The sequence below is a fragment of the Crocodylus porosus genome, unplaced genomic scaffold (genome assembly GCF_001723895.1).
Source record: "Crocodylus porosus isolate Cpor-Errol unplaced genomic scaffold, CroPor_comp1, whole genome shotgun sequence".
Taxonomy (NCBI): domain Eukaryota; kingdom Metazoa; phylum Chordata; order Crocodylia; family Crocodylidae; genus Crocodylus; species Crocodylus porosus.
Window position 1 is genome coordinate 9,940,753 of NW_017728942.1, and position 6,224 is coordinate 9,946,976.

Here is a 6,224-nt window from a genome sequence, read left to right on the forward strand (position 1 = left end):
TACTGTCCCGAGAGGGTGCAGGGCACAGATTTAGTGGTTGGAAACTACTAATTTATCTGTCTAAGACCTAAACCAGAGGGAAGGTGTGGGGGAAATAAATCTCAGATATATTTTTTTTTTTTTATTAAAATACCCTGATTCAAATAGCTTCGTTGTTTTGAATAAACAACTAATTTGTCCACTCCTGCTCAAAATAACTCTTCAGTTTTCTGCAAAAGAAAAAAAAACAGGTTGCCAGATGCCAATCAAGTGTGCCTGCAAGTTAAATGCCTTGTTAGAGAATCAGGCTGTGCATGCCATCTTGGGCTGGGGACACCCACTGCAATTAAGGCTTGCTTGCTTGCTTGCTTGGCTGTCCAGAATAAAAACAATTGGCTAAAACAGGAAAGCAGTTAGGGGCTATAAAGGCTTACTGGGTAAACTGGCAGGGAATGCTATGTAAAGTTTTTGGAAAGGTCGTTAAATGAATCTAATGATCTACGGGGGATGAAGGCACATGTCTGGTTCATGGCTGAGGAAGTCACAGTTTGTGTTTCCAAAAAGCTATGGAAGATCAGTCTGGGCAGTCACTAAACATTTGTCAGTGCCTTCAGTGAAGGATGCTTTAAGTTTAAAAACAGCCATGCGGGACCTAGGATGGTAGCTACATTCAGTCAAGGATACAGGGAGATGTGTTGAGGTCTCTTTCTTTTTCGTTTTTCCTGGTAGTGGCTTCAGCACAGTTCAGTGACACCAAACTTGGTCATTTTCTCAGGAACAGAAAAGTGCTTGTGATGTGAAATAGGTTTGTGAGTAATAGGAAAAGCAGTCTAGCCTCGGCAGTGGGTGGATAAGAAATGCCAGACAGTTTGGAAGTTCGTGCTGTATCACTCGAGTTTGGGAACAGCTGATTTACTTGTTGGCTTCCTTGGTAAGATGGCTGGAAGGACTTGTTTGGGGATGTTTTCAGTACAAAGTCTGCTGTCCTCGGAGATCGCTTAACGGCTGGTTTGAGTCACTTTCCCTTTCTAAAATGCCTACAGCTCTTGCCTCCTTACCCAGCTGGGTATTTTGAGAGATTCAGCACGATCCTTTTCTCTGATGTGCTTGTCTAGGAGCCTGCTCTCTCTCATCCTTGCCTTGCTCTCCAAAAATACTCCTGACTTCTTCGTGTGGCTATTTATAGCTTTGCAAAGGGCCGATGATAACAAGGTCCAGGGGTGAGATGCTGTCAAATCAGAATGGGATGTACGTCCAGGGAGCCTTGCTCTCATGCAGTTTGGATGTCACGATTGCCGGGAGAAGTGCTGGACGCCACTTGTGGGAGGGCACAAAGCTCTTGTAAAGTTTTAAAAACAGGCTAAGATAAGTGGATTTTTTAAATACATGTTTGCAAATTTAGATCCTAAGCCTCTGCAAACAGGTTCTTGTTCGGCCAATACTGAGTGGTTCTGCCTGACCCCTATGTAGACGAGTAAAAACTCGGGCAAGAAATACCCTGCCGCCTTTCTGCTCCCTCGTGAAGCAGTTGAAAGCATGTTAGAAAGCACGTGCAATGGCTGCCCAAGCCCAGCCTTTCTCTGCATAATAGAAACACTTGCAAGAACATCGGGTGCCTACTTCATCCCAAACTAATATCCCTTGGGCTTTGACTAGAGAAAACTTATGGCCAAAACGACACCTGGCCAGATTTTCCCCAGCTTCCAGAGCAGCTTTTGCCATGAATAAGTGGTAAGCAAGAGCCTGCTGGCGACTACAGAGAGCATCAACACGTTGCACGCAAAGCCCTCACGTTCTGGTCTCAGCTGTGCCCAAGCTCCTAGGCCAAACCCTTTCCCAGTATATCACCTCTTCTACTCCCCAGGACACATGGAGAGCAGTCGGCAAAGCAAATCTTGCTTGCTGGTTTCCAAACTGGTCGACACGGATCCCTCTGTCTTGCCACTGGGAACATTTCTCCCACCTTCAGGCCCATCCCTGCCCTCTTCAGTTGCCATGTTAGGTAATGTGCACGCGTTGGCTGTCCTGTCCCGGATGGGAGGGTTGAGAGTGGAGCTGCCGGGGGGCTACTGTGGAAATCCTGGCTCATCCCTTCTCTCTGAAAGTTTCAAAGCTAGAGATGGCTTGATGACACTTGACTTCTGTCCTCTTCTCCCATTAAAGAGGTCTCTCTGTTGGGCTATACTTCACCCTTAATCATAGAAAGTGAGGTTTGGAAAGGACCTCGGGAGGTCGCATCTAGTCTAGCCCCCTCCTCAAAGTAGGACCAGCCCTAACTAGACCACCCCAGCCAAAGCTTTGTGTAGCTGGGCCTTCAAAGCCTGTATGGATGGAGCATCCACAGCCTCCCTATGTAACCTGCCCTGGTGTTTTGCTGCCTTCCTAGTGAGCAAGATTTTCCTAATATCTACCTTAAACTTCCCTTGCTGCAATTTGAGCCCATGGCTGCTTGTCCATACCTCAGTGAGAACAGTCCAGCTCCATCCTCTTTGGAACCACCTTTCATGTAGTTGAAGGCTGCTAGTCAATCCCCTCTCATTTTCTCTTTTCCAGACTAAATCAGCCCAGTTCCCCTAGCCTCTCGCCACAAGTCCTGTCCCCCAGCCCCCCAACCGTTTTTGTTGCTCTCTACTGGACTCGCTCCAATGTGTCCACATCCTTTTTGTCATGAGGGCCCAAAACTGGACACAGGACTCCAGGTGTAGCCTCCCCAGTGCTGAATAGAGGGGAATAATCACATCCTGTGACCTTCGGCAATGCTCCTACCAATGCAGCCCAGGATGCCATTAGCCTTCTTGGCAAGAAGGACACACCGCTGGTTCCTGTCCAGCTTACTATCCACTGTCACCCCCAGGTCCTTCTGATTTTCCTGTATTAACACTCCTATTAATACTAATACCTGGCACTTGGGTTGCATCCAGAGGTCTCAAAATGCTTCCCAAAGGGAGTAGCGGTTATTTCAAAGCAAACTGAGAACATTTATCATCCTTATTTCACAGGAGGAGAGATGCGGGGACATCTGGGCTTAACTTAGGTCTTGCAGCAAGTTGGTGTTAATCAGGATGGACAACTTGGCTTTCCCTTCAAAGTTACTAGCTAGTAGAGCTGCAAAGACCCACCTAAAAACCAGAGGTCCAGTGATGTTTCAGGAAGCAAACCCCCAGATTTGGTGCTTCTTGGTCTTTGAGCTTGGGGATATGATTCAAGTGGCTTCCACACACGGATGGAGGAATCAGCGTCTTCCAGTCTATGGGTTTGTACCCCAACCTCTGGATCAGTCAGCCTTGCACCTCGCTTGTTGGATCAGGCTTTCGTGTGCAATGAGGCGAGCAGGCTCCCCAGTGGGGATTTTCTGATTGCAACTCCTATAATATAATTGAGCTGATTAATAAGAAACCACCTTGAGTGTCAACATGCTGCAAACTTCCTGTGTTCTTTATTTTTCCTGGCAGTTGGGCTTCCTCTCCCCTGGCCTGCAAAGGCAGTAAGTCCTTGAATTCAATGCATTTCTCCCTTCGCATTGCACGCTGGGCTGGCGTTACAGTTTGTGGTCTGAGCAGATGTCTAGCGTCTCCGTTCATATGCAATCTGATCATTACCACATTGCACAGCGTCCTGGCTGGGACATGTCTGATGTGTTAGCTGATAGCCAAAATGGTAAGCAGTGCCCAAGGTGTACGGAGCAAAGAGCAGAGACAGCGGAGCTCCTTGTGCCTCAAGGAGGAGTCCACGGGGGTAATGAGAATTGCCAACCACTAGGCCCGGTGCTGGGGCTGTTTAAAGTCACATTTGCATCCTCCGTCTTGTTACTCTGGGTTCTCCTTGCTCCCAGCCTTGGGTCTCATCTGACTCACTCGGGAGGTCGGAGCTCATCCCCAGTGAGGTGCTTTCTCTGCAAGGCTTGGGGAGAAACTGGGAGCCTTTAAACCTGCTGCACTGCAAGTTCATGTTATAAATAACAATACGGATAAGAAAGGGGCCTGAGCTGGGCTTTCACTCAGGAGCTGTTGCTTTATTTCCCATCCCCCTGAGCTGCCAGTTCTCTGTTGTGCAGCAATAGAGCCAGACCTAGATCTTCCCTAGCCTGCCCCGGCTTGCTAGGCAAGCCGAGACGAAGGCCAGGACTTTTACAAGGCACAGCAATGTGCCTGGGGGAGGTCGGTGGAAATCCTGGAGTCCCTGGGATGAATGCTTCAGGGACAGGGATGTCGGACCTTGCCTTTGGAGAAAGGGGACTCTCTTTCCATCTCCCCTTCTGTTTCCCAGGGGAGTGAAATCAGTGGAAAGACTCAGGCAGTAGATTTGGGACCAGACCCACCAAAGGACCAACCGGGCTGTTGCAGTTGCGGGGCACTGCTCGGAGCAGCCGCAGCTCCACAAATGCTGCTGGCTTGTCACGGCCTGGGTGGCTTGTAGCAGGTTTCTAGGGGCAGGGGATACACCCCTTCCCTCCCCGCCATCAAGTGACGCACCCAGCTCCTAATGCAGAGACAAAGCCCCAGACAAAACCTCCTTTCTTGACTTGTTTCTGCAGCTTCTTGCTGAGGGCAGGTGACCTTTCTCCCACTTCCAGGGTCGGCGGATAAAGGCACTTGCATCTCCTTCCACTCCCCTGCCGCGGGGCAGGGCGGGGAGGCTTGTTTGTGCAGAGGGAAGCGCTGAGCCCTCTGCACAGAAGCTTCCCCTTCATTATTCCTGATGCGCCGGCTTTTACCCAGCACCGAATCCTCCTGGACACGAGGCCGAAGTGCCCAGAACCGTTGGTTGGGAGAGGAAAGCCCGGTGCTCTTTAGACTTGGCAGGTTGGGCCGAAGTACAGTGGGTTGGGGCTTGAGAGCCTCTGGGCTCTGTATCTCACTCCCTTGCAGGCTCTTTTGGTGCGTTTCTGGGTGTTTCCGTTCTTCCCCGTACAAGAGGGGGAATAAAATTTCTCCTTTCCTCCCACTATATCAATGTCTAGGCCTACAGATAGATATCTAGACAAAAATTGATCTATATATATATATATAGAGAGAGAGAGAGAGAGATACTATAAGCTCTGTGAGGTTATAGAATCGGAAAAAATGAGGGCTGGAAGGGAGCTCAGGAGGTCACATCTAGTCCAACCCTCTGCTCCAAGCAGAACCAGCCCCAGCTACATCGTCCCAAAGGCTTTGTCTAGCCAGCTCTAAAAACTTCCAAAGATGGAGAGGAGGGTCCGCAACCTCTCTGAGTAACTTATTCCAGTGCTTTACTACCCTCCTAATGACAAAGTTATTCCTAATATCTAACCCTTGCTGCAACTTGAGCCCATAAGAGCCCATTGCTCCTTGTTTGGTTGTCTGCCCCCACTGAGAGCAGTCCAGCTCCATCCTCTCTGCAACCCCCTGCAGGGAGCTGAAGGCTGCTTTCAAATCCCACCTCGGTCTTCTCTTCTCCAAAGTAAAAGTCAGGACTGTCTCTCATTACACTTATATAGACAACTTCCAACACAGTGATGCTCCCTGTCTCAATCAGGAGATTCTACATGAAGTATAAATGAATAATCACAATAATAATAAAGATGATGATGATGATGTAGAGGGCCTGGTACTTCTCAAAAGCCCCAGTAGCTCATGTTTCCTAGACTGAGGTTTTAAGATCCATCACGTAACCAGTAGATCATTGTCTGGGGGAGGCAATAACTTTCCATCTAGTCTAACACCAAGCTCTCATCTCCGCACTCTGGATGTTTCGGGAGACCGTCCGATGACTCTTTGACAATGGGTTCGTTAATCTGAGTTGTTTCTGGAGCAAGCTGGTTCATTATGCTTTGTGTGCTGCTGCCCTAATCAGCATTACACCAAATGAGCACATCGAGCTGATGTGCTAGAGCCAGCCCATTGCATCTGTGCTTCCATTTGGCAGACAAGATGTTCTGAATATAAAGCCCAGAGCATGCCGCCTGGTGCAGCAACACCCCAGGATTTGGGGTGCCTGCACTGGATTTCTTCTGGGATATATTGGTCCACAGAAGTATTGTGACCCCTCTAGCGTCAAGATCCATGCTTGGTCCAGAGCATCCCAGTGTTGGGAGCAACCAACCTCGGAGCCTGCGATTGCCAAGAGGCTTCATCTTCTTTCCATTGAAAGCAACAGCAAGATCCAGCTAGTCGAGGGAGGCTGAGCTCTGAGCAGGGTGAATGGAGAGGCTCGCGTCAGCATGACGAACAACATGCACAAGGAAACGGAGTATTTCCGAAACTCAGTTTCATTTCCTCTTTCTC